Source organism: Mus caroli, unplaced genomic scaffold (genome assembly GCF_978045245.1).
Source record: "Mus caroli unplaced genomic scaffold, Mus_caroli_1 scaffold_7, whole genome shotgun sequence".
Taxonomy (NCBI): domain Eukaryota; kingdom Metazoa; phylum Chordata; class Mammalia; order Rodentia; family Muridae; genus Mus; species Mus caroli.
This window is the reverse complement of record NW_028227262.1, coordinates 100,828,175-100,848,821: the sequence shown is the minus strand read 5'-3', so window position 1 is coordinate 100,848,821 and position 20,647 is coordinate 100,828,175. Positions and strand designations below refer to the sequence as shown.

Below are 20,647 nucleotides of genomic sequence, written 5' to 3'. Positions count from 1 at the left end.
GCTAATATCTGGAATGTCCACATGCCACTTCTCTGTCATCATCTGCTTCCTCCTATGAGACCCAGGCCTGAGGTGCCTCTGCTCATCTGAACACTATGTCCTCATGAACGTCTGGCATAGTTTCTGGCTTAGATCCTAGCTGAGGCTGGGGCATTAAATTCAGAAGGCTTCTGCTAGTGCTACTTCAACTTTGAACCCAACTAAAAGAGCCATAAGCAAACCCAAAAGCTGACCTTTGGAGGTGACTGGGAGACAGGAGTGGACAGAATGGAAAGATCTCCATCTGCTTAGGACTCTTTGATCAGATTCTCTAGGAGGGACATAGAAAACACCCCTTCTTAATAACCAAGGGAAAGCAGAGTCTACAGATATGATGAAGGACATCTGGAGACCATGGTCACTGAAACATGAGACAGGACATTGGATGATAGCAAATGATCAGCAGGACTCAGAATCTTAGAGCAGATTCAGATAAAGTTCCTGTGCTCTGATCTTGTAAACTATGCAGAATTTCTCATTCTCACTGTACTGCCTCACCCAAGGATATATTATACGTGGTGATATTTGATTTGCAATGTGCTAGATGACTTGACCCACCTCCCACAGACTGGACCTTACCAGGCTTGCATTTACAATGTTCTTCCCCATACACCTACCACAGGACTCCCAGAATCCCTTCATGACCAGCACACTCCACCTGGTCAGCATTTGTGGAGCGTCAATTGGAGCACCAGTGTACAGAGCCAGAGTCCTGCTCTGCTTCCCTCCTGTGGTTTTGCATGTAAATTCCTCACCCTGGTTCACTCCCCACTCTACTCCAGCCTTCTGCAATGCACATTTGTGTATTGGGAATCTTTTCCTTGATTTTTCACCCTCTGATCTACCTTTTATTTTCTGGTCCCAAATGTCAATGAAAATCTCCAAATTTGAGAGAGAGTGTTAACCCCATGCTGACCCCAAACCATTAGCTCAGCATCAGCATGAACCAGGTACAAAGATTGCTTATTTGACCAGTTAGAGCATAGCCTACAGAATGTAGGCTTGGGTTTTTTTCAAAACCTACTTTAAGTAGGGTTCTTAAATGTTTCAACCTCCTTTCTAGCCCACCTACCAGAGGTATTGGAAAATGAGAGTTAATAGGAAACAGGAGTTGTAGACCTGTTTAGAAGTGATTCTTTGGGGACAGTTTCAACCTTTGGTGTCAGCAGTCTAGCGTACTCAATGAATACAAAACACAAATCAGCAGGGACACTTTGATCCAGAAAATACTGAGAGGCTCTGACAAATCGACACGAGTCTGTGGAAGTGTTGAGGGCAGCAGAAGTATCATGAGAAATTCTTTGGCAAGTTACTCTATATGAAGTCACAACAAGCAAAGGTGAGAAACGTGGTGCAAGGTGAACCAATGCAACAGTTTCATCTGTGGGGTTATATTTGTTCTCTTCCTAATCGTCATGCATCCTTCACCTGCTTCCCCAAAGCATCTGCTCATCTGCCTCTTTCAGCAAGACATCACCTGACATAACTCAGTCTTTAAAGAAATGAGAAAGTTCCACTTCACATGAATTTCTGCCATCTGAAACCTTATCCTAGAAACCATCACAAAGCCACACAGATATAAATAAGTAAGAGAGGATCATAGACAAAAGAGGTCATCTGAGGTGACTCAGAGGCCCTAGCACAATTTCTGTAATTTGCATAAGATGATGAGGAAAATCACAGAATGCTTGTTCTTGGGAAAATATTCATTCTGATTTTACCTAGTAAATATACATCTGCTTTATATTTTACTCATAGGACAAGGACTTTTGCAAAGTAGTCAAACCATTACACACAAAAAAGAACAAGCTTAGAGGCCTCACTGGTAAATTCTTAAAGATACATTATACAATTTGCTATACGCATGAAACTCAAGAAGAATGAAGACCAAAATGTGGACACTGTGCCCCTTCTTAGAATTGGGAACAAAACACCCATGGAAGGAGTTACAGAGACAAAATTTGGAGCTGTGATGAAAGGATGGACCATCTAGAGACTGCCGTATCCAGGGATCCATCCCATAAGCAGCTTCTAAACGCTGACACCATTGCATACACTAGCAAGATTTTGCTGAAAGGACCCAAATATAGCTGTCACTTGTGAGACTATGCAGGGGCCTAGCAAACACAGGAGTGGATGCTCACAGTCAGCTATTGGATGTATCACAGGGCTCCCAATGGAGGAGCTAGAGAAAGTACCCAAGGAGCTAAAGGGATCTGCAACCCTATAGTTGGAACAACATGATGAACTAACCAGTACCCCGGAGCTCTTGTCTCTAGCTGCATATGTATCGAAAGATGGCCTAGTCGGCCATCAATGGAAAGAGTGGCCCATTGGACTTGCAAACTTTATATGCCCCAATATAGGGGAATGCCAGGGCCAAAAGAATGGGAATGGGTGGTTAGGGAAGTGGGGGGCGCTATGGGGGACTTTTGGGATAGCATTGGAAATGTAATTGAGGAAAATATGTAATAAAAAATATTAAAAATTAAAAAATAAATACATTAGCAGATAACAGAAAATTCACACAAGCATTGCAGAGACTGTGCAGGAGTTTACTATTGATCACTTCACCACAAAATTCAGCACAACCTTAGTATCCAGTTTTGAGAGAAAACTGGAGTGGGGGTGGGGGTGCTCATATGACCTATTTTTAGAAACATGTGACTGTATTTTTAGAAATATACACAATTAGATTTTATGACTACTAACCACCAACCCGCTACAAGGTTTCAGCTGAATATTCGAGAAGATTCTTCCATTCAACATGGGATCTTCTTAGCTTCTGTTACTTGTAACAGAAAAATATGACAATAAAGACTCAAGTGACTCATGGAACTTCTTTGTAAGTGTGCAGAATGGGTGGTATCCTCCAAAACATCACTGGAGTTTGTCACTGATGTGGCAATGCACACCGAGGACAGAGACACTATGACCCCATCTCTCTGCTGATTTGAGTCTGTGTTTAGTTTGGAATCTCTGTCACTGTAGAAAGAGCTGAGAAGCTCAGCCCAGTGGAGGACAGTGGGGGTCTGCATGTTCCCTGGGTCTTCAGTAAATGGACAGGTGGAGGAGCTGTCCATGTTACAAAGCAGAGTTCCACCAAGATGAGGCTTTCCTTGGCCCTTTACACTGAGTTGTAGCAACAGCTGCCAAGAAAGTAAGGATCTTCTTTGGAAAACTCATTCTAAGGGGTAGCACTTAAAACAGGGAGACATGGCTGCTACAGAATAGATATTGAGCATATAGAACAGATGTCAGTCATGGCCACCACTGGACACAATCCAGGTCCACAGGTAGTTTGGAAACGCTGTGATCTGTGGAATCTGTGGCTCTTATTCTCCCTGTGAGAGCCTGGAATCCCACATTTCCAGCTCTGATGCACCTACCGAATGTCTCAACCTATGGGCAAACATCATCCCAGTCTCCCCCATTTCATTTATTTACTGTATTTGATGCAGCCCAATACAAACTCATGTTCAATTCTATATTCTAAGAACCACTAATGGTCCTCTCTAGTAAAACGTAGCTTTTCTAGGTTTTGAGAACTCAATCTATAGTCTAGAAATATTGGAGACGTGTTCACCAGGAAGACTTGAGATCACATGAACACACACAGCCATCTACCACAAAAGGGATCTGATGGGTGATAACAGTGCTAAGCTCACATGGAGGTGAATCTCAAGCCACCTGAGTAAAAGAGAAAGTAGATATATACTATGAAAATAGTTTCCAAATCCATGAAAAGGGGGCACCTGGATTTGAACCAGGGACCTCTTGATCTGCAGTCAAATGCTCTACCCCTGAGCTATACCCCCACTTGTAACAGTATACACAGTGAATAATCTTCATAAGAGTGGTGATAGATTATGACTGACTATAAAGTTAAATTACAGATGCTTGCAAACCCACTTTCCAGAAGTTGCCAGGCCTGACTGGTGAGATGCCTTCCTCAGCTCTGCAGCTTTCCAGGCCCATCCTTGAATAGCATCATCACCCAAGAAAAGGAGCAGAGCAGCCCCAGACCTTGAGCCCACTTCACACTGCTGTCCTCAGTTAGCTCTTGAACTGGCCAACTGCCTTCTAATATGAACCGCCAGACACCCCTCTCCTCCTTCCCTGAAGACAAATGAGCCTCCTCTCTGAGTTCTCATAGGACCCTACCTGGCATTGTCAGCAGGATCCATGTCTTCCTGGGATAACAGCTCAGCCAGTATTAGCCTCTAAGCATGAAGCAAGTGAGCAGTGTGGAAGGGGAAGAGAAGCTCACAAGGGAAATATCTACCCTACACAGACAATCTGATTCTGTGACTAGAATCCTCAGTTCTGACTACAGATTCACCAGAGAGCCACAGAACCACACATTTTTATGGTTAGGCTTTCCTTTCTGATCCTCGGACACTGGTTGTCACTCTAACTGCTGTGCCTAGAAACTCCCTAATTCTACCTTATAGTTCCTGCCTTCTATTTCACATCATATCTGCATAGCTACAAGTCAACAGAACCAGAGAAACTAAGTTTCTACAAGAACAGAGGAGAAAGACAATAAGAATTAGAAGGACAGTCAGCATGTCAGACGACATTTAAGAAAGCCATTTATTCACACGATGAGCTGGTCAGTAACTCCCAGGTCTGGTGAGGTCCATGAATGGAGTAAATGGAAGAAACAGGAGTGAGTATGTGAAGAAACAGGACTGAGTGTGTGATATCTCCATGAGTAAAAACCATCTTGTGGTAGGGGGCAGCTGGATTTGAACCAGGGACCTCTTGATCTACAGTCAAATGCTCTACCCCTGAGCTATACCCCCACCTGTTTATTAGTGTCTCATGGGCACTCAGAACCTGCATGGCCACTCCTTGCTTGCTAACATCTGGCATGTGCACCTGCCAGTGCTCTGTCATCATCGGCTTCCTCCTATGAGGCCCAGCTCTGAGCTGTCTCTGCTCATCTGACTGCCTTGTCCTCTTGAATGACCAGCATTCTCCTGATGAGGTCCTCCCTGAGGCAGGAGGCTTCAGCTGGGGCTACTTCAACCTTCAACTCAACTAAACCCACATCTAACACAAGGGCTACTTTGCTGGCCTCTGGAAGAGATACATCAGCAGAGCAGAGCACAGAAAATCCTGATACTGTGGCCTCTCCCTGAGCCTTCAAACCCATCAACACTATACGAACTTGTTTTCATCTATTTTCTAATCAAAATGTATGCACAATTTGATTATTTTGAAAACTCAATGTTATTTTTGAAAGATTACTAGGAAAACATACACATCTGAACAGACTTCTGCTGTTTAGTTCTTTGCTCCTGTCATCCAATGGGATCCATTCCCCAGAGGGTTAGCCATCTCTGCTAGTCTGTCCTGTGCACTTAGGGAAGAACACGCACAGCGTGCTGTCTTGTATGTCATCTTGTCTACACATCAGTAACTAACCGACTGTGGACGAGATCATAACTTCATATTCTCTTCCATTCCAACTTTCCCAATACAGTCATATGCCAGCTTTTGGTTGGATGACTCTATGTTTATATCACGATGATTTGTTCACACTATATGACTGAGGTCAGTCATTCTAAACAGGATCAAGATAGCTGGTGGAACTTTTGCTTTTCCTCGAGTTAATGGCAGCCTCATGCTTAAACCTTTTCATTTCTTTCAACATCTTCCATACATGTTGAGCTCTCTATTAAATATCTTTCTGAACAGTTGTTCCATGCACAGATCACCAATAATAAACATCTGTACTTTCTTTTTCCTGTAGTGACCCACATATAACACAAGGGCTACTTTGCTGGCCTCTGGAAGAGATACATCAGCAGAGCAGAGCACAGAAAATCCTGATACTGTGGCCTCTCCCTGAGCCTTCAAACCCATCAACACTATACGAACTTGTTTTCATCTATTTTCTAATCAAAATGTATGCACAATTTGATTATTTTGAAAACTCAATGTTATTTTTGAAAGATTACTAGGAAAACATACACATCTGAACAGACTTTGTTCTGGTTGCCCACAAATCATACTGCAAGGCCAAGGCACTATGGATCCCTCCTCCATCACCAGGTAATTCATCCTTTCCACCATCACTTCTGTGTGGAAGTGTCGATTTTCAGATTTCAAGTTCTTCAACGTTTCTTATCACAAAGACATTGCTTCCTTTGGGAAGGGAACCCTTCTGAGAAGAAAGGAATAACTTAAAATGTCTAGACTTCTATGCGTGATAAGACCTATACTTCTTCTCACATGCTATTCTGATAGTCTGTACATTTAATTTAAATATTTTTCATACAATAATATGGTGGTTTGAATGAAAATGGCCCCCATAGACTCACATATTTAAATGCTAGGTCCCCAGTCGCTGGAACTATTTAGGGACGTTTGAGTAGTGGGACTGTGTAGGAGGAAATCTGTCACTGAGCGTATAATTTGAGATTTGAAAATCTCCATCAGACCCAGACCCTCTGCTTCCTGCTTGTGTGTCAGATGTAAACTCTCAGTTTGTGCTCCAGTGACAAGGCTGCCTACGTGCTACCATGCTTCTCACCATGGCCATCAAGGGCTAAACTTAAAAAGTGTAAGCAATCCCCCAGTTAAGTGCTTCCTTTGATGATAATTTCCCTTGATCATGATGTGTGTTCATGGCAATAGTGTAGTATAATAACGGTGTATTGCCACTATAGTAACAGGAAACAGTAAGAGAAAAGTTGATACCGGGGCCTGTGTTGTTATTATAACAGGACCTAACGATGCTGTTGTTGGAGGAATGTGGGGGATGACTGGAAATTAAATTAAAAAGCAGTTGAACACACAGGCTGTACCTAGGCCTCCCCTCACATATGCAGCAGATGTTCAGCTTGGCCTCCATGTAGAGACAGGGTTATCCCAAAGGCTATTGCCTGTACATAGCATATGCTCCCCTAGGTGGGCTGCCATGTCTGGCATCAGTGGGAAAGGATGCATGTAGCCTGGCAGAGACTTTATATGCCAGGGTGGGGGATACAGTGGGGGCACAGACCTGCTCAGAGGAGAAGGAAAATGAAGATGAGGATTGTGGGGTGGGGTATTATGAGGGGCAGTGAGCAGGATGTAGAGTAAATAAGTAAAAAAAAAGGTAAGAAAATAATGAAGAACATTTGAATGCTATACTTGTGATGTAATTGGCCTTTCTAGCAGGAACTTGGAAAATACTGCTCATCGAAATGAGATTGTTTTATATAGTTACAAATGTGTCAGAGGGAAAGAATATTTGCATTATTAACAAATTTTGGCAAAATAACAGTCTGAAATTGTCCTTGTTTTAAATATCTACAATGGACTAAATAGAACAGTTTTGGATCAATAGTGTTAGCAGAGGAGATTTCAAGACAACCTAGTGTTGACTGTATCATATGGTTACGACTTATCACTCTTTTGCAGATCTGAAGTGGAAAGGAAAAGATGGGCAAAATGAAACACAAAACGGATGACACTGCACCTTGGAGTTATCCACCAGCTTTGGCTCTTACAGCCTTTCTGCCTCCTCTTCAGCACAGCACTCTGACCTTGGGTGTAGGGGTTTGAGGAAGGGATCTCATTTACTACTGAGTGCTGCACAGTCTCTCACCCTCTGTACACTGCCCATTTGTGGGTCTCCCTGTTAACTTCCATCTCCTGCAAGAAGAAGCTCCTCCAATGTGAGCTGACCAAAGCACTGATCTGTGGGTGGAGCAGTCCATCATTAGCGGTCATTTTATTGCAGTGCATCTTTAGCAGAACATTAGTAGTAGGTTTTCCTCTAGGACCCATGACCTAGCTAGTCCCAGCATCAAAGCTACAATACTAGGATTATATATGGGTACCATCTAATGGAATGGATCTTTCAGCCATTTTTTAAAGTTATGGTTAAACTTATGACATTGTGTCACCAGATATTCCAAATGTTATTGTTTCTTCACCACAACCTGAGGGTAAGACCCTATTGCTGGAAAAAAAACTGTTTTATGATGTTTTCAATAATTCTTTGAGATATCATATGGTGTATTTTGACCATATTCACCTTCAAGTCCTCCTTTTATCTCCTCTACACAGAGCCATCCCACCTTTGTACCCCAGGCTCTGTGTCCTCCTACTTGTGCTGTCCATCTGCTTCTGGGGCAGAAGTGTTCCACTGCAATAAGATTGACTTTCCAAGAGCCACTCACTTAAAGAAAACAGTTTTCTCCCCTCAAAGCCATCAATTCATTAACCTGCAGCACTTTGAGTGAGGCTTGTATAGGTGGGTCTGAAGATTGAGATAAATATGGACTTCCAGGTATTTGTGTTCTGTCTCAGCTGTGAAACAGGATAGGAGGGTGTTGGTCATCAGGAGGTGACAGACAGGTGTGCAGAGCTGGCTTAGGGCTGGGCCTCACAGGACAAAGCAGATGATTTCAGAGTACTGGAAAGTACACATGTTGGGGAGTGGCCATGCAGCTTCAGAGATGTTTATGAGATATACATGAAGCAGATGGGGGCATAGCTCAGGGGTAGAGCATTTGACTGCAGATCAAGAGGTCCCTGGTTCAAATCCAGGTGCCCCCTTCTTATTGTCTCCTTAATATACAAGAGACCAAATGTGAAGTATTGGTTCACACAGAGCTGCCTAACAGATTGTGCTGCCAAATGCTCTGTATTCTGCTCAGGCCTGGCCTCTGTTCTCTTCTCTGAGAGGAGCTAGTATAGGACCCACTGTGAGAACCATCCAGGACATGTGTTGTGGCACAGGTTGCACTCCAAGGCTCACTTGGTGCAGAAGGTCACAGAGAAGAGTCCTATGAACCTGAGGAGTGGCTTCTTCCTCTGGGAATTTTTATAGCTGTCCTATCAGGAAGTCCCTAGAGAGCCTCCTATAGGGTGATCCTTAGTTCCACTTCCCCATAACCTGTGCTGTGGCTCCTGCTCAGTCAGAGGAAAGACCAATCAATGAATTTGACTCCTATGTATACTAAGACTCTGAGGAAAAAGGAAAGTGACTGATCTCTCTTTATCTATTCACTGTGGCTGATAAGTGACCATAGCTAATGAGCTCCATGTGTGTTAATGAGTGAATAAATGATGGAGTGAAGTGATGAGCACCCTGCTGATGCTCTGGAGGATAAAGTTCTCTCTGGGTTGCAGATTGGGCTAATGAAGACCCAGAATCCTCAGCTCATGTCTTGGCCATTTACGAAAAATTAATTGTGAACTGAAGGAAACCACTATGATTAAGTATCTTTCTAGATCTGAAGGAGAGATCTGTAGCACACCCAGAGAGAGAGAGGGGTGCATTTAGATCGGCTAATGAAAGTTGGAGGGGAGAGGGGTGGAGGGAAGACTTTAGTAGAAAAATCCTTCCAGGTTCAAGATCAGTAGAGGAAGCAGTAGATCATGAACACAGAGCAAGCATGGGTGTGGTACCAAGTGGTAAGAGGTGATAATGAGAGGCTGCCTAACCTATAAAATGGGGGTATAGCTCAGGGGTAGAGCATTTGACTGCAGATCAAGAGGTACCTGGTTCAAATCCAGGTGCCCCTTTTCTTAAATATGATTTTGGTACTGACCTTGCCACATCAACCTTATTTGAGTCTTCAATGAACCTAGGAGATCTCCATTACTTGAAGTTTCTTGAGTAAACTGCATAGCCTCCCTCTCTGGGCTGCATAATACAAGGTAATTTGAGATCTTCCATAAATATGACTTAGCCTTAAGAGTACTTACCAGAATTCTCACACAAAGGCACAAACTCACAAGACTCCAAATCTGTGCAACACCCATCCCCCTCTTCAGGTTTGTACAATGATTAGAAACAGAAAATGATGAAAGGACAAAATGTAATAAATTTTCCCATAAAGGAAGATGTGGGCTTCCATCCTAAGTTTCTGCAAATCTTCTTTACAACGGATGAGTGTCGCAAGAAGTGCCAAAGAAGTTTACACCAAAGGCAAAATCTTATAGTCTACCCTAACCTACAAGGAGCAGGTGATATATACAGCACAAGCTAACATCATGGTAGTAACCTTGTCAACAGTATCACTTGACACTAAGAGAAAATGAGAAATCTTTGTGGCTCCAGGACACCCCGGACAAACAACTCAAATGGAAATACCCTAGACCTGGCACAGAAATATCATCTCTGGCAATCTATGGCTTCTTGGATGAGCATAACCCCCTGTGTAGGGAAATTTCAGTTAAACCCTGGTGTTCTGAGACCCCCAGGAAAATACAGGTATTGCCATTGCTCACAGATGGATGCCCACTAGCACTAAATGCTGTTGATGAAGACAGCACACATATTAGTCACAGGACATGGTGAACCGAGTTGACACTGACCAGGAAGCATCCTTCTTGTTGGCTAGCTTTGGGGGAAACTGGAAGGTGCTTTGTAAAGTTACCAACAGTCTTGCTCAGCTGTGGGCTCTGTGAACGTCAATGATGACCTGCATGGCAGGTTATGAAGCTGAAACCTCCTTTTGTTTGGTTCAAAACACTATGTATTCTAAGAACACATGGCAAGTGGAATAGGGGAGGCCAGAAACAAATATCCTCACTGCCCAATGGAGAAAACCTACACCAGGTTCACTGGAAACAATACCTTAGATGACCTACCTGGGTCTCAAAAAACATCTAGGGATGTTTTAGTTATACTTGTTTTTAAACCTATTAATTTTATATAAGCCACGTCATGCTACAGATGTGGAAAATCATTGCTTAAATTAGGCCCAAGCAAGACCCAAGTCATAGTGACTAAGTCATAGCAGAGTTCACATTAACGTTTCAGGGACTCTTGTGCCAGCCTTCCTGAGCAGGGATTGAGCAGCTTCCATTGTCTCTCATCTTCCTCCCTCTTGTGAAATCCCTCCATGTAGCAGAAGAAGAAATAACCTGAAGAATGGCTCCTCAAAATTGTGTAGAAGTGAGAGTCAGAGAGACTGGATTGTCTCCAGTGTGACATGGCCAATAGTGTGCCCAGCAGGGAAAGGCCTTTACTTAGGGATTGCATGAAACTGTAAGCCCTACCAATGACTGATGCCCTGGTACCTGTGTAGACTCTCCTCATTAGCAACACATCCCTGCACTGCCTCACTAGGGATGCTCTGTGAGTTCTCATCTCTACTGCCCTAGGAAACCTGACTCACCACTAATGAAAATTAGTATTAAAAATAGGAATACTGAAAATTCCCAACACTGGTGATGTGTGTGTGTGTGCTTATAATTGCATGTGTGTGTGGGTATGAATGTGTATGTGCTTTTGTGAGTGTGTGTGTATTTGTGATTATTTTTAGTGGATGTGTATGTATAATGTGTTTGCATGTATAATGTGTATCCATAACTGGATTGAATGGAAGAAACAGGACTAAGTTTTTTATATCTCCATGACTAAAACAACCTTTTGGTAAGGGGGCACCTGGATTTGAACCAGGGACCTCTTGATCTGCAGTCAAATGCTCTACCCCTGAGCTATACCCCCACATGTTCATTAGTGTCTCATGGACACTAAGAAACTTCATGTCCATTTCCTGGTTGCTAACAGCTAGCATGTGCACCTGCCACTGCTCTGTCCTCATCTGCTTCCTCCTATGAGGCCCAGGCCTGAGCTGCCTCTGCTCATCTGACTGCCATGTCCTCATGAATGACCAGCACTCTCCTGCTGAGGTCCTCCCTGAGGCAAGAGGCTTCAGCTGGTGCTGCTTCAGCCTTCAACTCAAGTAAACCCACATGCAACACAGGGCTACTTAGCTGGCCTGTGGAGGAGCTACATCAGCAGAGCAGGGCACAGAGAATCCTGACACTGTGGCCTCTCCCTGAGCCTTCAAACCAGTCACCACTACACGAACTTGTTTTCATCTATTTGGTAATCAAAATGTATGCACAATTTGATTATTTTTGAAAACTTAATGTAATTTTTGAAAGATTAATAAGAAAAAAATACACATGTGTCCAGTTCATTGCTCCTGTCATCCAATGGGAGCATTTACCCAGAGGGTTAGCCATCTCTGCTAGTCTAGCCTGTGCACTTAGGGAAAACACGCACAGTGTGCTCTTATATCATCTTGTCTACACATCAGTCACTAACCAACTTGTGGGTGAGATCATAAGTTCATATCCTCTTCCTTTCTGACTTTCCAGATCCAGTCGTGTCCCAGCTTTTGGTTGGATGACTCTGTGTTTATATCACGATGATTTGTTCACACTGTAGGACTGAGGTCAGTCATTCCAAACAGGATCAAGATAGCTGGTGGAACTTTTGCTTTTCCTCTAGTTAATGGCAGCCGCATGCTTAAAACTGTTCATTTCTTTCAACATCTTCCATACATGTGAGTTCTCTATGAAATATCTTTTTGAACAGTTGTTCCATGCCTAGATCATCAATAATAAACATCTGTACTTTCTTTTTCCTGTAGTGACCCAGGTTCCTGCTCCTTTGTTCTGGTTGCCCACAAACCATACTGCAAGGCCAAGGCACTGTGGATCCCTCCTCCTTCATCAGGTAATTCATCCTTTCCACCATCTCTTCTGTGTGGAAGTGTCAATTTTCAGATTTCAAGTTCTTCAACGTTTCTTATCAAAATGACATTGCTTCCTTTGGGAGGGGAACCCTTCTGAGAAGAGGCGAATAAACTAAAATGTCTAGCCATTCTATGCATGAGAAGACTGATACTTCTTCCCACATGCTATACTGATAGTCTGTACATTTAATTTAAATATTTTTCATATAATAATATGGTGGTTTGAATGAAAATGGCACCCATAGGCTCACATATTTAAAAGTTCCCAGTCTGTGGAACTATTCAGGGACATTTGAGAGGTGGGACTATGTAGGAGGAAATCTGTCACTAAGTGCATAATTTGGGGATTGAAAAATCTCCATCAGGGACAGACCTCTTCTTCCTGCTTGTGTGTCAGATATAAACTCTCAGTTTGTGCTCCAGAGACAACCCTGCCTACTTTCTACCATGCTTCTCACCATGGCCATCACGGTCTAAAAGTTAAAAGTGTAAGCAATCCCCCAGTTAAGTGCTTCCTTTGATGATAATTTACTTGATCATGATGTGTGGTCATGGCAATAGTGTAGTATAGTAACTGTGTATGTGCCACTATAGTAACAGGAAACAGTAAGAGAAAAGAAACTGGGGCCTGTGTTGTTATTATAACAGGACCTAACGATGCTGCTGTTGGTGGAATGTGGAAGATGATGGAATATTTGATTCGGAAAGCAGTTGAACAACAGGCTGTACCTAGGCCTCCCCTCACATATGCAGCAGATGTGCAGCTTGGTCTCCATATAGATAAATGGCTGTCCCAAAGGCTATTGCCTCTACATTGGATATGCTCTCCTATGTGGGCTGCCTTGTCTGGCATCAGTGGGAAAGGATGCATGTACCCTGGCAGAGACTTGATATGCCAAAGGGGGAATAGTGAGGGGGAATCCACCTGCTCAGAGGAGAAAAAATGGAGGTAAGGATTGTGGGGTGGGGTTACTAGAAGGGGGCAGTGACCAGGATGTAGAGTAAATAAGTTTAAAAATAAATAAGTAAGAAAGTAATGAATAGCAGTTGAAAGCTATACTTGTGATGTAATGGGCCTTATTAGCAGGAACTTGGAAAATACTAGTGCTCAGGGAAATGATATTGTTTTTATAGTTACAAATGTGTCAGAGGGGAAGAAAATCTGCATTAATAACAAATTTTGGCAAAATAACAGACTGAAATTGTCCTTGTTTTAAATATCTACAATGGACTAAATAGAACAGTTTTGGATCAATATTGTTAGCAGAGGAGATTTCAAGACAACCTAGTGTTGACTCTTTCATATGGTTACCACTTATCACTCTTGCAGATCTGAAGTGGAAAGAAAAACATGGGCAAAATGAAACACAAAACAGATGACACTGCACCTTGGAGTTATCCACCAGCTTTGGCTCTTACAGCCTTTCTGCCTCCTCTTCAGCACAGCACTCTGACCTTGGGTGTAGGGGCTTGAGGAAGGGATCCCATTTACTACTGAGTGCTGCACAGTCTCTCACCCTCTCTACACTGCCCATTTGTGGGTCTCCCTGTTAACTTCCATCTCCTGCAAGAAGAAGCTCCTCCAATGTGAGCTGACCAAAGCACTGATCTGTGGGTGGAGCAGTCCATCATTAGCAGTCATTTTATTGCAGTGTTCCTTTAGCAGAACATTAGTAGAAATTTTTCTTCTAGGATCCATGACCTAGCTAGTCCCAGGATCAAGGCTAGTACAGCAGGATTACATATCTGTACCATCTAATGGAGGGGGTCTTTCTGCCAGTTTTTGAAAATTTATGGTTAAATGTATGACATTGTTTCACAAGATCTTCCAAATGGTATTGTTTTTTCCACAACCTGCTGGTAAGACCCTAATGCTGAGCAAAAAAACAAAAAACAAAAACAAAAACAAAAACAAAAAAACCCTATGCTTTGTGATATTTTCAATAATTCTTTGAGATGTCATACACTGTATTTGGATCATATTCACCTTCAACTCCTTCTTTTATCTCCATTATGCAGAGCCATCCCACCTTTGTACCCCAGGCTCTGTGTCCTCCTACTTGTGCTGTCCATCTGCTTCTGGGGCAGAAGTGTTCTACTGCAACAGATTGACTTACCAAAAGCCACTCCCTTAGAGAAAACAATTCTCTCTCCCTCAAAGCCATCAATTTTTTTAACACCCAGCCCTCTGAGGTTGGCCTGTGTAGGTAGGTCTGCAGGATGATATAAATGCAGACTTCCAGGTGTTTGTGTTCTGTCTCAGCTGTGAAACAGGATAGGAGGGTGTTAGTCATTACAAGGTGACAGACAGGTGTGCAGAGTTGGCTAGGTCTGGGCCTCACAGAAGAAAGCAGGTGATTTCAGAGTACTGGAAAGTACACATGTTGGGGAGTGGCTATACAGCTTGAGATGTTTATGAGATATATATGAATCAGATGGGGGTATAGCTCAGGGGTAGAGCATTTGACTGCAGATCAAGAGGTCCCTGGTTCAAATCCAGGTGCCCCCTTCTTATTGTCTCCTTAATATACAAGAGACCAAATGAGTAGTATTGGCTCACACAGAGCTGCCTAACAAATTGTGCTCCCGTATGCTCTGTATTCGGCTCAGGCCTGGACTCTATACTGTTCTCTGAGAGGAGCTAGTATAGGATCCACTGTGGGAACCATTCCGGTCATATGTTGTGGCACAGGTTGCACTCCAAGGCTCTGTAAGTCTCACTCTGTGCAGAAGATCACAGAGAAGAGTCCTATGAACCTGAGGAGTGGCTTCATCCTCTGGGAATTTATATAGCTGTCCCATCAGGAAGTCCCTAGAGAGCCTCCTATAGGGTGATCCTTAGTTCCACATCCCCATAACATGTGCTGTGGCTCCTGCTCCATCAGAGCCTAGAACCAATCTATGAATTTGACTCCTATGTATACTAAGACTCTGAGGAAAAAGGAAAGTGACTGATCTCTCTTTATCTATTCACGGTGGCTGATAAGTGACCAGAGCTAATGAGGTCCATGTGTGTCATTGAGTGAATAAATGATGGAGTGAAGTGATGAACACCCTGCTGATGTCCCGGAGGATAAAGTTCTCTCTGGGTTGCAGATTGGGCTAATGAAGACCCAGAACCCTCAGCTCTTGTCTTGGCCACTTATGAAAAATTAATTGTGAACTGAAGGAATCCACTATGATTAAGTGTCTTCCTAGATCCCAAGAACAGATCTGCAGCACACCGAGAGAGAGGGGTGCATTTAGGTTGGCTAATGAAAGTTGAAGGGGAGAGGGGTGGAGGGAAGACTTTAGTAGAAAAATCCTTCCAGGTTCAAGATCAGTAGAGGAAGCAGTAGATCATGAATACAGAGCAAGCATGGGTGTGGTACCAAGTTGGAAAAGGTGATAATGAGAGGCTTACTTAGCTATAAAATGGGGGTATAGCTCAGGGGTAGAGCATTTGACTGCAGATCAAGAGGTACCTGGTTCAAATCCAGGTGCCCCTTTTCTTAAATATGATTTTGGTACTGACCTTGCCACATCAACCTTATTTGAGTCTTCAATGAACCTAGGGAGATCTCCATTACTTGAAGTTTCTTGATTAAACTGCATAGCCTCCCTCTATGGGCTGCATAATACAAGGTAATTTGAGATCTTCCATAAGTATGACTTAGCCTTAAGAGTACTTAACAGAATTCTCACACAAAGGCACAAACTCACAAGACTCTGAATCTATTCAACACCCACCCCCCTCCTCAGGTTTACACAATGATTAGAAACAGAAAATGATGAAAGGACAAAATATAATAAATTTTCCCATAAAGGAAGATGTGGGCTTCCATCCTAAGTTTCTGCAAATCCTCTTTACAATGGATGAGTGTCCCAGGAAGTGTCAAATAATTTTACACCAAAGGGAAAATCTTATAGTCTATCATAGCCTACATGGAGCAGGTGATATATACAACATAAGCTAACATCATGGTGGTAAACTTGTCAACAGTAGTACTTGACACTAAGAGAAAATAAGAAATCTTCATGGCTCCAGGACACCCCGGAACAACAACTCAAAGGCAATATCCCAGACCTTGCACAGAATATCGTCTCTGGCAATCTCTGCCTTCTTGGATGAGCATAACCCCTGTGTTGGGAAATTTCAGTCAAACCCTGGTGTTCTGAGAACAATACAGGTATTGCCATTGCTCAAAGACAGATGCCCTCTAGCATATGCTCACTAAATGCTGTTGATGAAGACACCACACATATTAGTCACAGGACAGGGTGAACCAAGTTGGCACTGACCAGGAAGCATCCTCCTTCTTGGCTAGCTTTGGTTGAACTGGAAGGTGCTTTGTAAAGTAACCAACAGTCTTGCCCAGCTGTGGGCTCTGTGAACTGCAATGATGACCTGCATGGCAGGTTATGAGGCTAAAGCTCCCTTTTGTTGGGTTCAAAACACCATGTGTTCTAAGAACACATGGCAAGTGGAATAGGGTTGGCCAGGAGCAAATGTCCTCAGTGCCCACTTGAGAAAACCTACAGCAAGCTCACTGGAAACAGTACTTAAGATGACCTACCTGTGACCCAAAACACCTCTAGGGATGTTTCAGATATACTTGTTTATACCTATTTATTTTATATAAGCCACTTCATGCTAAAGATGTGAAAAGTCATTGCTTAAATCAGGCCCAGGCAACTCATAGTGACCAAGTCATAGCAAAGTTCACATTAATGATTCAGGGATTTTTCTGCCAGTCTTCCTGTGCAGGGATTGAGCAGCCTCCATTGTCTCTCATCTTCCTCCCTCTTGTGAAATCCCTAGATGTAGCAGCAGAAGAAATAATGTGAAGAATGGCTCCATCCTCAAAATTGTGGAGAAGTGAGAGTCATAGAGACTGGATGGTCTCCGGAGTGTGACATGGTTAGCAGTGTGCCCAGCATGGCATGGCCTTTACTCAGGGATTGCATGAACTGTAAGCAATTGCCCTGCCAGTGACTTATGCCCTGGTACCTGTGTAGACTCTCCTCATTAGCAACACATACCTAAACTGCCTCACCAGGGATGCTCTATGAGTGCTCATCTCGAGTGCCCTAGGAAACCGGACTCACCACTAATGAAAATTAGTATTAAAGAAAGATAGGAATACTGAAAATACCAAATGCTGATGATATCTGTGTGTGTGTGTGTGCATATAATTGCTTGTGTGTGTGGCTCTGAATGCGTATGTGCTTTTGGGAATGTATGTGTGTGTATTTGTGAGTATTTTTTGTGGGTGTGTGTGGCCTCCCTTCCCCCAGCCTGGAACCTGCTTGCTCAAGGGTGGAGCTTCCTGCTCATTCGTCCTGCCACGCCTACTGCTGGAACCTGCCTTTGCTGCCTGGAGGCACACACGTGTTCGTCCTGCTACTGGACCCTGAGTTACTTGGCGGGAAATTGGGTTCCCTCCCCTTTCCTTTATAACTGAGTGTCTGGAAATAGTAAAATTGAGCTTTGATCAGAATGTTGTCTTAGCTCCATTCTTTCTTCCGCCCCGTCTAGATTCCTCTCTTTTCAGCTCGAACTGCCATTCTCAGTTGAACCGTTCGTGTTGTGGACTGCGGGCAGGCCGCAACAGTTGGCGCCAGAACTGGGACCTGAAGAATGGCAGAGGGATGCTAAGAGAAACGACTACTGTGTGGAGCTCCACAAGAAAGGAAAGGATCTTCGTATCGGAGCATCGGAGCAACGGACAGGTACACATGCTAGCGCTAGCCTAAAATTTCAGTTTTGTAAAGTGTTGCTGAGGATGCGGTAGGATACGAATCAAGTTTGAATCAGTGCTAACCCAACACTGTTTCTGCTTGGGTCAGCAGCTCGTTAATTGGAACTAGATACGGAGACAGGCGGTGTGCCGCAGCTTTTTAGAAAGCTGCTTAGGTGGAAGAAGGAAGGGTTTAAAGTCATGGATCAGGCGGTTGTTTTTAGTTTTCAGGAGTTGTTTCAGGCCAGAGGAGTAAGGCTTGAAGTACAATTAGTAAGAAATTTTTTAGATAAGATAGATAGCTGTTGTCCATGGTTCAAGAAAGAAGAAATGATAGATTGTGGAACCTGGGAGAAAGTTGGTGAGGCCTTGAATATCGCTCAGACAGATAATTTTACCCTAGGCCTCTGGGCGCTTGTAAATGATGCTATAAAAGATGCAACTTTTCCAGGGCTAAATTGCCCTCAGGCGGAGCTTGCGGTATCTCAGGAGGAGTGCCTATCAGAGAAGGCCTCCTCAGAAAAAGATCTTCTTAACTCAAAAATTGATAAATGTGGAAACTCTGATGATGGACTGAATTTTAACAAAAATCACTCAGATAGAGGAATTGCCCATTACCTTAAGATATCTTATTAATGATCAACAGGTTATCGTAGAGACTCCTGGTCTCTCGGCTCAGCTAGCCGAATTAACAGCAGTGCTAAAGGTCTTTCAGTCTGTACATGAGGCTTTTAATATCTTTACTGACAGTTTATATGTTGCTCAGTCAGTACCCTTATTAGAAACCTGTGGTACGTTTAACTTCAATACGCCATCAGGATCCTTATTTTCAGAATTGCAAAACATCATTCTTGCCCGGAAAAATCCGTTTTATATTGGCCATATACGGTCTCACTCTGGTCTTCCTGGGCCTCTGGCCGAGGGTAATGATTGCATTGACAGAGCTCTAATAGGAGAAGCTTTAGTTTCGAATCCAGTTGCTCTGGCCCAACGTGATCATGAAAGGTTTCACCTCTCTAGCCATACCCTAAGGCTCAGACATAAGATCACTAAGGAGCAAGCAAGAATGATTGTAAAACAATGTCCTAAATGTATTACATTATCTCCAGTTCCACATCTAGGAGTCAATCCTAGAGGCCGTATGCCTAATCATATTTGGCAAATGGATATAACCCATTATGCAGAATTTGGAAAACTAAAATATATACATGTTTGCATTGATACCTGTTCAGGATTTCTCTTTGCTTCTCTGCATACAGGGGAGGCTTCAAAAAACGTAATTGATCATTGCCTACAAGCCTTTAATACCATGGGGTTGCCTAAACTTATTAAGACAGATAACGGGCCATTTTATTCTAGTAAAAACTTTATTGCATTCTGTAAAGAATTCGGTATCAAACATAAAACTGGAATTCCTTACAACCCCATGGGACAAGGAATAGTTGAACATGCTCATAGCACCTTAAAGAATTGGCTTTTTAAAACAAAAGAGGGGCATCTATATCCCCCAAGGTCACCAAAGGCTCATCTTGCCTTCACCTTATTTGTCCTAAACTTTTTGCAAACTGACATTAAAGGTCAGTCTGCAGCGGAACGCCACTGGCACCCAGTTACTTCTAATTCTTATGCATTGGTAAAATGGAAGGACGCCCTGACTAATAAATGGAAGGGTCCGGATCCAGTTCTAATCTGGGGAAGAGGCTCGGTTTGTGTTTTTTCACGAGATGAAGATGGAGCACGGTGGCTACCAGAGAGATTAATTCGTCAGGTAAACACAGATTCTGTCTCTTCTCGTAAGTATCATTCTAAAGACTAAAATTCCTCTTGTGCTTAGAATTCAGCTGGGAGTGGAAGCTCCCAGAAACGCTGTTTTCCTCTGAGCCAATTCCCCTACAGGAGGCCGGAGATTAGCTTTAGTTTTACAATTTGCATCTAAATAAAGTACCTTTACTTCTCCAAACAGAAAATTTACAGTGCTACTCTCTCATTGTTTAGATTTCTTTCTTTTCTCAAGCAGGTCAATCCACATTCTCCAGTTCTCCGCCCCTAAGAGCAAACAGGTGGTACTGCTAATCTCCCTTCCAAGGACATCCCAGCACGTGGCTTTCAGTCTGAGATAGGATTTAGATTTACCAGGAGAGCTAGGGAAGTAGAAATTTCATATATTTACAGAGATTAGTTCTTATTTTGATAGAGATGGGCTTAGTCCCTTAGCTGGCCTCTGGCTTTTCACCCTTGCTGTTACTGCAAGGTGTCCTTGGTTCCTCAGGCTAGGGAATAACAGGGATGAAGAGGAAAGACCTCCAGCTCCTATTTTAACCACAATCCATGGTGTTAATACTGACATAATTCTTGTCTAGGCCTTGCTAGATCTGAGGTTGACAA

General features: G+C 43.1%; 3 non-coding genes across 3 annotated transcripts; 2 read left to right on the top strand and 1 right to left on the bottom strand.

The window, feature by feature from the left end:
* Nucleotides 1-4,775: 4,775 nt before the first annotated feature.
* On the bottom strand, nucleotides 4,776-4,847 carry Trnac-gca (transfer RNA cysteine (anticodon GCA)). Its single transcript has one exon. It is a non-coding gene; the product is annotated as a tRNA-Tyr (tRNA).
* A 3,679-nt stretch (nucleotides 4,848-8,526) lies between these two features.
* Nucleotides 8,527-8,598, top strand: Trnac-gca (transfer RNA cysteine (anticodon GCA)). The gene has a single exon. It is a non-coding gene; the product is annotated as a tRNA-Cys (tRNA).
* A 6,381-nt stretch (nucleotides 8,599-14,979) lies between these two features.
* On the top strand, nucleotides 14,980-15,051 carry Trnac-gca (transfer RNA cysteine (anticodon GCA)). The gene has a single exon. It is a non-coding gene; the product is annotated as a tRNA-Cys (tRNA).
* The last annotated feature ends 5,596 nt before the right edge of the window (nucleotides 15,052-20,647 follow it).